We start from the raw sequence: 8,512 nt of genomic DNA on the forward strand, positions 1-8,512 counted from the left end.
ATATATATATATATATATATATATATATATATATATATATATATATTATATATATATATATATATATATATATATATATGTTAACAATTATTTTGTTAACAACTTAGCTCGCTCTCTCTATATGCAAAACATTCTGCTGACACACAATATGTTCTCACAGTCTTGTGGAACACCACAGAGCATGTGTGCGTATGTGTGTGTGTTTGTGTGTGAGAAACAGTGAATAGGAGTGGAAGATACAGAGTGGCACGCTGAGATAATGAAAAAGAGACAATTCTCCCAGACACGGTCTCTCCTCATACTCTGCTTCTCCTTCTGTTGCACAGTTCTGTTTGGAGCCAAACAGTCAAGAATGTGGGGTATCATTTCCTGCAGAGAGATGACGTTCATGGAAAGGAGAGAAAAAAAAAAAAAAAGGCCCTCGCCAAAGGGAGGCTTAGTGGTGTCAGACTCAGGAAACAGAGTTTTCAGATTTGAGGAGTTAGAGACTGAATGTGTGTTGAGAAAGTGCTGGATCTTCCATCGAGAGAGTCTGTCTGTGTGTATGTGTGAGGCCGGGAGCTGGCAGCTGCTGTGGTAGGGCAAGACTGGGCAGGCTCTGGTGCTCGGCCCCAGGGAAGCGCCAAGCTGCCAAAGTGCCCTGGCAGGGGCCCGGGATGGGTCCGCAGGAACAGAAGAGCCTCTTTGTGCTCACCTTGCCAGCAGAAACCCAGCCTCTGCGCTCGGGTTGAGTCTGCTCCGCTTTGCTGTGCTTACACTACAACACGGCGACCGCGGATAGCAGCGAAGCTACAAATCACAGCCAAATTTATGAAACAAGACTCTTCTCTCGAGGCGTCCTCACATACTGTTAAAGTCCAAATGACTAGCAATACTGTTGAATTTTGATTCTTTCAAAAATATTTTGGAGTTGTTGCTTAACGGAGAGATTTTTTGTAACTTTTGGGGTAAAATATTGAATACAGGAGAAAGAATTATGGATACGCTGAGATTTGGGACAATCGCAATATACTGTGGAAAAAATTAAATGGGGTTTAATCTTGTGTACTCTATAATGTTTCATTTTCATGGTGGTTCAGTGTAGTTTTAGCATGTTTTTCCACTCATGACATGAGATATATTTGTTTATGCATTCATTAAATAATTATTTTAGAGTAAAAGTTTTTTATTCTCAAAGATGTAAGAACTGTAAATTCACTTTGCTGCAGCACCTCAGTCTTACAATATAGTTGTGATCATTTACATTTGAATTGTTTTAAAATGACTTAATAATCAGCATACAAGTCCCCTGGTTGTTTTAAAAACAATACGGTTCAGACTTTTAATACACTTAAGTGTGTCAAGAAATTGCTTATTAAAAGATTATTTTAAGCAAGTATTTTACTTACTTTTAGGGTAAAATATTAACCAGTACGCTCAATGGCAAATGTCATGAGATATATTTGTGTATGCATTCATTGAAAAATGATTTTAGAGTATCTTGTTTTTTTCTCAAAGATATAAGAACTGTAAATTCACTTTGCTGCAGTACCTCACGGTCTTAAAATATAGTTGTGATCATTTACATTTGAATTGTTTTAAAATGACTTAGTATTCAGCACAAAAGTCCCCTGGTTGTTTAAAAAACAACACGGTTCAGTCCTTTTAATACACTTATTTAAGTATGTCAAGAAATTGCTTATTAAAAGATTATTTTAAGTAAGTATTTTACTTAGTTTAATGTAAAATATTAAGCAAAACACTTAGTGACACATGTTATGAGATATATTTGCTTAGGCATTCATTAAAAAAGATTTTACAGTATTTTTTTTTTCTCAAAGATGTAAGAACTATAAATTCACTTGCTGCCGTACCTCACGGTCTTAAAATATCTTTGTAATCATTTACATTTGAATTGTTTTAAAATGACTTAATAATCAGGACAAAAGTCCCCTGGTTGTTTTAAAAACAATACGGTTCAGACTTTTAATACACTTAAGTGTGTCAAGAAATTGCTTATTTAAGGATTATTTTAAGCAAGTATTTTACTTACTTTTAGGGTAAAATATTAACCAGTACACTCAATGACAAATGGCATGAGATATATTTGTGTATGCATTCATTGAAAAATGATTTTAGAGTATCTTGTTTAATTCTCAAAGATGTAAGAACTGTAAATTCCCTTTGCTGCAGTACCTCACGGTCTTAAAATATCTTTGTATTGATTTACCAATTGAATGGATTTCAAATTATTTAATTTTCAGGACAAAAGTCCCCTGGTTGTTTAAAAAACAATACGGTTCAGTCCTTTTAATACACTTATTTAAGTGTGTCAAGAAATTGCTTATTAAAAGATTATTTTAAGTAAGTATTTTACTTACTTTTATGGTACAATATTAAGCAAAACACTTAGTGACACATGTTATGAGATATATTTGCTTATGCATTCATTAAAAAAAGATTTTAGAGTATTTTTTTTATTCTCAAAGATGTAAGAACTGTAGATTCACTTTGCTGCAGTACCTCACGGTCTTAAAATATCTTTGTGATCATTTACATTTGAATTGTTTTAAAATGACTTAATATTCATCATAAAAGTCCCCTGGTTGTTTTAAAAACAATACGGTTTAGACCTTTTAACACATTTAAGTATTTCAAGAAATTGCTTATTTAAAGAATATTTTAGGTAAGTATTTTACTTACTTTTTGGGTAAGAAATTAACCTATACACTTGATGACAATTTGAACATTTATTGATCTCTATATTGACATTAAATGTCCACAAACGTTTTTTGGAAAATATAAAGCCATACATTATACATTTAAATAATTAGTTTTTTAAAGTATTTAAAATTGCAATTTGTTGTCTGGGTTGATGTTGTGTTTAATGGTACAAAAGCCTTGTAATAAGCTGCAGATTTATTGTTATTTTACAAACTTATTTCTTTCTATATTATTCCTTATATATTATATTATATTGTATTGTATTGTATTGTATTGTATTATATTATATTATATTATATTATATTATATTATATTATATTATATTTTATTATATTATATTATATTATATTATATTATATTATATTTTATTATATTGTATTGTATTGTATTGTATTATATTATATTATATTTTATTATATTGTATTATATTATATTATATTATATTATATTATATTGTATTGTATTGTATTGTATTGTATTGTATTATATTATATTATATTATATTATATTACATTATATTATATTATTTCAAACTACTAACATGTCAATAAAAGTCATTCACAACCGTGAATAAACAGAAAACATTTGAGAGTCAATAAATATGTTAATTAACAGTTTTTTTTACAGTGAGGGTTATTTAAGTTAACTAGGCAAGTTAGGATAATTAGGCAAGTTATTTGATAACAATAGTTTGTTCTATAGCCAATAGGAAAAAAGGCCAACAACATTAACCTTAAAATTGTTTTACATTTTTTAAAGCTGCTTTTAATCCAGCCAAGTTTAAATAAATAAATAAATAAATAAATAAATAAATAAATAAATAAATAAACTTCTTCCAGAAGAAAAACATTATAGGAAATACTTATTAAAAAAAACATATCTGAAAAATAACCAGGGCTAATAATTTTGATGTCAACTGTACATGCTCAAGAAATTTACACTGTTTCCTGGAATGGGACGATGCCCTTGTATGTTCGGACAGCAGCAGAGGCGAAAGACGTCTGTCCACGTCTCCTTCTAGCAGGCTGCTCTGGAGTCAGCTGTCTAACAGCGCTTCTCAGCTCATTAAATGAAATCCCACAGCCTGCGTTGAAGAATTTAAATGAGAAGACGCGTTTGATGTGTGGGACTTCCCCCCGCCCTTCTGTATGTGGTATGGCCAGGAAGAAACTGGGTGGTAAACGCCTTGTTTAAGGCACTGACGGGTGAAGGTCTCGCAGGCGACCTTGGGGAACTTAGCTGAAACTGTATATGTGTAAATCCATTGCAAATCCCCAGACCTTTTTTTTTTCCTCCCCTTACTGCCCAACTCCCCAAAGAAACTGGATCACTGCACTGTTTACAAGACCTCATGATTCATTTGGGATAAGGGGGCTTGACAAGGCAAGACCTGGGTCACTATTTGCAAAGATTGTAACCTAAAACCGAGGTGAAAAAAGGAGGACATGAGGTAACTAGTATGAAATAATTGGACTTTAACCTTGATTTCTACCTTCCTCTTGTATACAGGAGAGAGGATTATGAATAAACAGATTTGGGACAATTGCAATATAGGACAAACAATAAAATGTTGTTTAATCTAGTGGACTCTATAATGTATCGTATTCATGGTGGTTCAGTTTTAGAATAAAAACACTCATGTCATGAGGTATATTTGCTCATGCATTCATGATTTTAATGTAGAAGTTTTTCTCAAATATGTAATAACTGTAAATTCACTTTTTGTGTTTACCTATTTCAATTGTTAAATTTACCTTTTGAATTGTTTTGAAGGGGCTTAATATTCAGGACAAAAGTCCCCTAGTTGTTTATAAATCAATACGGTTCAGTCCTTTTAATACACATTTAAGTACGTCATTAAATAGTTTATTTAAATATTATGCTGAGTGTTTTACTTTTTTAATTATAGGATAAAATACTAACCAGTACACCCAACACATTTAACATTTATTGATCTCTATATTGCCATTTAATTTTTACAAAAGTTGTTGAATGATTAAGCTATAAATTACACACTTAAATAATATATTTAAAATTGCAATGGGCTATGTGCACCGCTAGTGTTTTTCAGCCAATGACAAACTTCTGGTGAAAGCTTAATGTGACTTTTTTCAATTTTACAAGGCTCTTTTACAGCATTGATGTTGTAATGTAATAACAATACATTTAGTTAAACAGAATAAAGCATTCATTTAGTGCTGTCAGGATCAGCAGGCGAGTGCAGAAACTCCATTGAAAATACTGGGGCAAAATAAACTCATATTTTAAAGACATCGAGGCAGGAAATGGAATTTAATACAGTGCTTCTTGTCCGGTCTCAGACCCACTTTATATCGTATATCTATCAGGCAGTGAAGATCACTGATTTTTAAAGAAATCAGTGGCAATTTTATAATGAAAGAAGCGCTGAGGCTGGTTGGCAGAAATTAAAAGTCCATGTGCATATACCCTTTTGTGAATTAAATTTTATGTAAATGCCAAAATGGAACATCTTGTCTTAACCCACTGCATGATTTTAATTTGGCAAATTATATAAACAAATGCTCTCAAAAAAGTGACATTTGCTGCTTGTTTAAACTCATCCTTTATTAATCCAGGGTCACCACAGCGGAATGAACCGCCAACTTATCCAGCACATGTTTTACGCAGTGGATGCCCTGCCAGCTACAACCCATCTCTGGGAAACATCTACACCAGGGGTGTCCAAACTCGGTCCTGGAGGGCCGGTGTCCTGCAGATTTTAGCTCCAACTTGCCTCAACACACCTGCACGGATGTTTCTGGAAAGACTAGTAAGTGCTTGATTAGCTAGCCCAGGTGTGTCTAATTGGGGTTGGAACTAAACTTTGCAGGACACCGGCCCTCCAGGACCGAGCTTGGACATGCCTGATCTACACTCATACACTACGGACAATTTAGCTTACCCAATTCACCTGTACTGCATGTCTTTGGACTGTGGGGGAAACCTACGTGAACGCAGGGAGAACATGCAAACTCCACACAGAAACGCCAGCTGACCCAGCCGAGGCTTGAACCAGCGACCTTCTTGCTGTGAGACGACAGCACTACCTACTGTGCCACTGCGTTGTGCTTGTTTAAACTACTTTTTTTAAATGAGTTGAAACAACACAATTCTTAAGGGTTTTTAGGGGGACAACTTAATTGTTTTATGTTCAACCCACTTAAATTTGTTAAAACTATTAAGATAAATTAATCTATATGTGTTGGGACAACATGAAGGAACAGCATTTTTTACAAGTGATAAAGTGGTAAAGTGTTGTGTGTGATATTTGCAGAAATTATTGAAAAAAAAAAACACCCACAAAACTTTTCTCTTCGTAATGTTGTATCATTTCAGAACGAATGAATATTCATTCATTTTTCTTCGGCTTATACTCTTTTTCAGAGGTTGCCCACAGTGGAATGAACCGCCAACTATTTAGACATGTTTTAAAGGCTGGTTTATACTTTTGTGTCGCGTGATCGCCGTGATCCGCCATGATCCCGCCGTGATTATTTATACTTCTGCGTGTGTTTCTGTTGCTTCTGAAACGTTAGCTGGCAGTAGGTTTTTATGTTCCTCTGTGTCGAGTTTCTTCATGGGGGTTTTGTTTTTTCTGAACGTTACCTTAAAGTACAAGTAGCTCAAACTCACTCATTTAGAGAAGGGAACTGGTGTACGTGCTTTAATCTTTAATCTTTAAACTTTAATCATGGGGTAAACACAAAACAAAAGCCGACCAATCACAGAGCTTGCGCTTAGCGTTGTTGCAACTTGTAGATAAGTCAGTTGCGTCAGGGTCGGCGTCAGCCATGTCAAGGACTATAAATTGGTCTAGTATTTTATTAGTCTAGTAATTTGTAGGAATTAGTACGAGTTCAATCATATAAAAATGTACTATTTTAAAAAGGAGGGCGTGGCACCCAACCCCCGCCCCTAAATGCAACCGTTTTTGTGTGATAAGCAAATCATACTAAATTGTACAAATTAGACCGTACGAATTTATACGAATTAGAAAAAGTTACGAATTGCCGTGAGATTGCGTTGGAAATACTCATATACACCATTCACACGCAATTATACACTACGGCCAATTTACTTTATTCAATTCACGTATAGCGCATGTTTTTGTAAATTGGAGGTTAAACTGGAGCACCCAGAGAAAACCAACGCCAACATAAAATAGCATAGCTGCATGTATCACAGCGTATTTCAGACAAAATGAACAGATAGGCCAAAAATAAGCATGGCATCGTTGACCCTTGACGTTAATAATGCGAAAATCAGTCGAAATAAACAAACGCCTTCTGGTCTTGATTCCTGATCGGTTTATTTATGCCGAGCGACAACAAACGACAAGGCCTTTGTTTGCTCGGTGCCGTCCTTTGTATACGCTGTCATCATGTCTTACAGACCCTGTTTATGAGCAACACCTTTTTGATATCAGGCTGCTCTCGCTACGCCGCATTCCCTGTTGGCGTGTTATTTGATTATTTGGTACTCGCACGAAACCACAAGGTCGAAACAATCACCAGCTCATAAACTCCCCGATCGGGTTTTGAACATGGAATCATATCCACATGGCCACTCGATAATGATCAAATCTGCGATAAGCAATACAAGATTTTATGGGTTGGGATATTGCAGAACTCACCCACTTGGCACTGTGCAGTGGGAATGGAGAGGAGGGGGAGAATAAAGATCTGAAGGCTTTATTTGAGAGTTTACTGAGGAGCATCTTAACGCACCTTAAACCCCCTCCTCCTCCACTCTCTGTATCGGGTTTTGTAAGGGATTTGCCTCCCGAATCCCTCAATCAACAGAGGATAGATGCCCATTGTGTTTAATCAAAGCACTTCCTTCCCGTAATCCTTCAATTCTAACAGGAAGATGGGAATGTGAAGGGGAATGCCATGGATGTAGCCCATGAAGGACCACATTATCCGTCTCATTTGGATTTCTCCAGGCAGGCAGTGCCAGGACCCGCTCCTTGTTTGTTGATGTTTCATTTATCTCGCTTCGGTCTGTGTGTATTGGACTGTTTGTGTTGCCGTCGCTGACATGTCGAGGTTGTGGATAGATGTCAGCTCGCCAATTATGTTTACATTAGAGAATAATTGACTTGTCACCTGCAGAAACCTGCTTATGGGGTTTAAATCTGTAGCCGCGCTTGGCAACTAGCTGCATAGTGTTTATGCCCTCGTCAGGTGAAAGCAGCAAAACGTGTTGGAGTTGGCTTGCCGTAATCCTGTTCGGTCTAGTAATCGAGTTAATCCTCAGGGACTCACCCTGTTTGCACTTTCTCCCATAAGCCCCTGGGGCACTGCACCCACCTGACACCAAGGTATTCTAGTTTCTTTCTTTGTTTTTTTTTGTACTCAACACAGCACTGCCAGTTCTGCATTCAGAAAGTTTTCTTAGTTAGGTTACGCTCAATTGACAACACTTGTGACAATGTGGTGCACCTAAAAAAATAATTCACAATTTATTATTTGAAAAAGCAAAACTTAGAGTTAGAGTGAGACACTTTACAATCCCTAATCAGAAAAAAGTTGGGTCATTATGGAAAAGGAAATAAAAATTGTAATACTTTGGCCTAATCCCAATCCTACCCCTTAGCCCTTCCCCTTACTCCTACCCCTCATTTTGAGCGTTCACATCAAGGGGTAGGGGTGTGCCAATTCTCTTTAGCTTGAAGGTGTAGGGCTAAGGGGAAGGGGTGAATAGTCCTTCGAACTAAGATTTTTCAGGACCACACTCGATACCAATGCTAAGAAAATTATCCAGAATAAATTTCACAATCTATAAT

This window comes from Danio aesculapii, chromosome 13 (assembly GCF_903798145.1).
Source record: "Danio aesculapii chromosome 13, fDanAes4.1, whole genome shotgun sequence".
Lineage (NCBI taxonomy): Eukaryota > Metazoa > Chordata > Actinopteri > Cypriniformes > Danionidae > Danio > Danio aesculapii.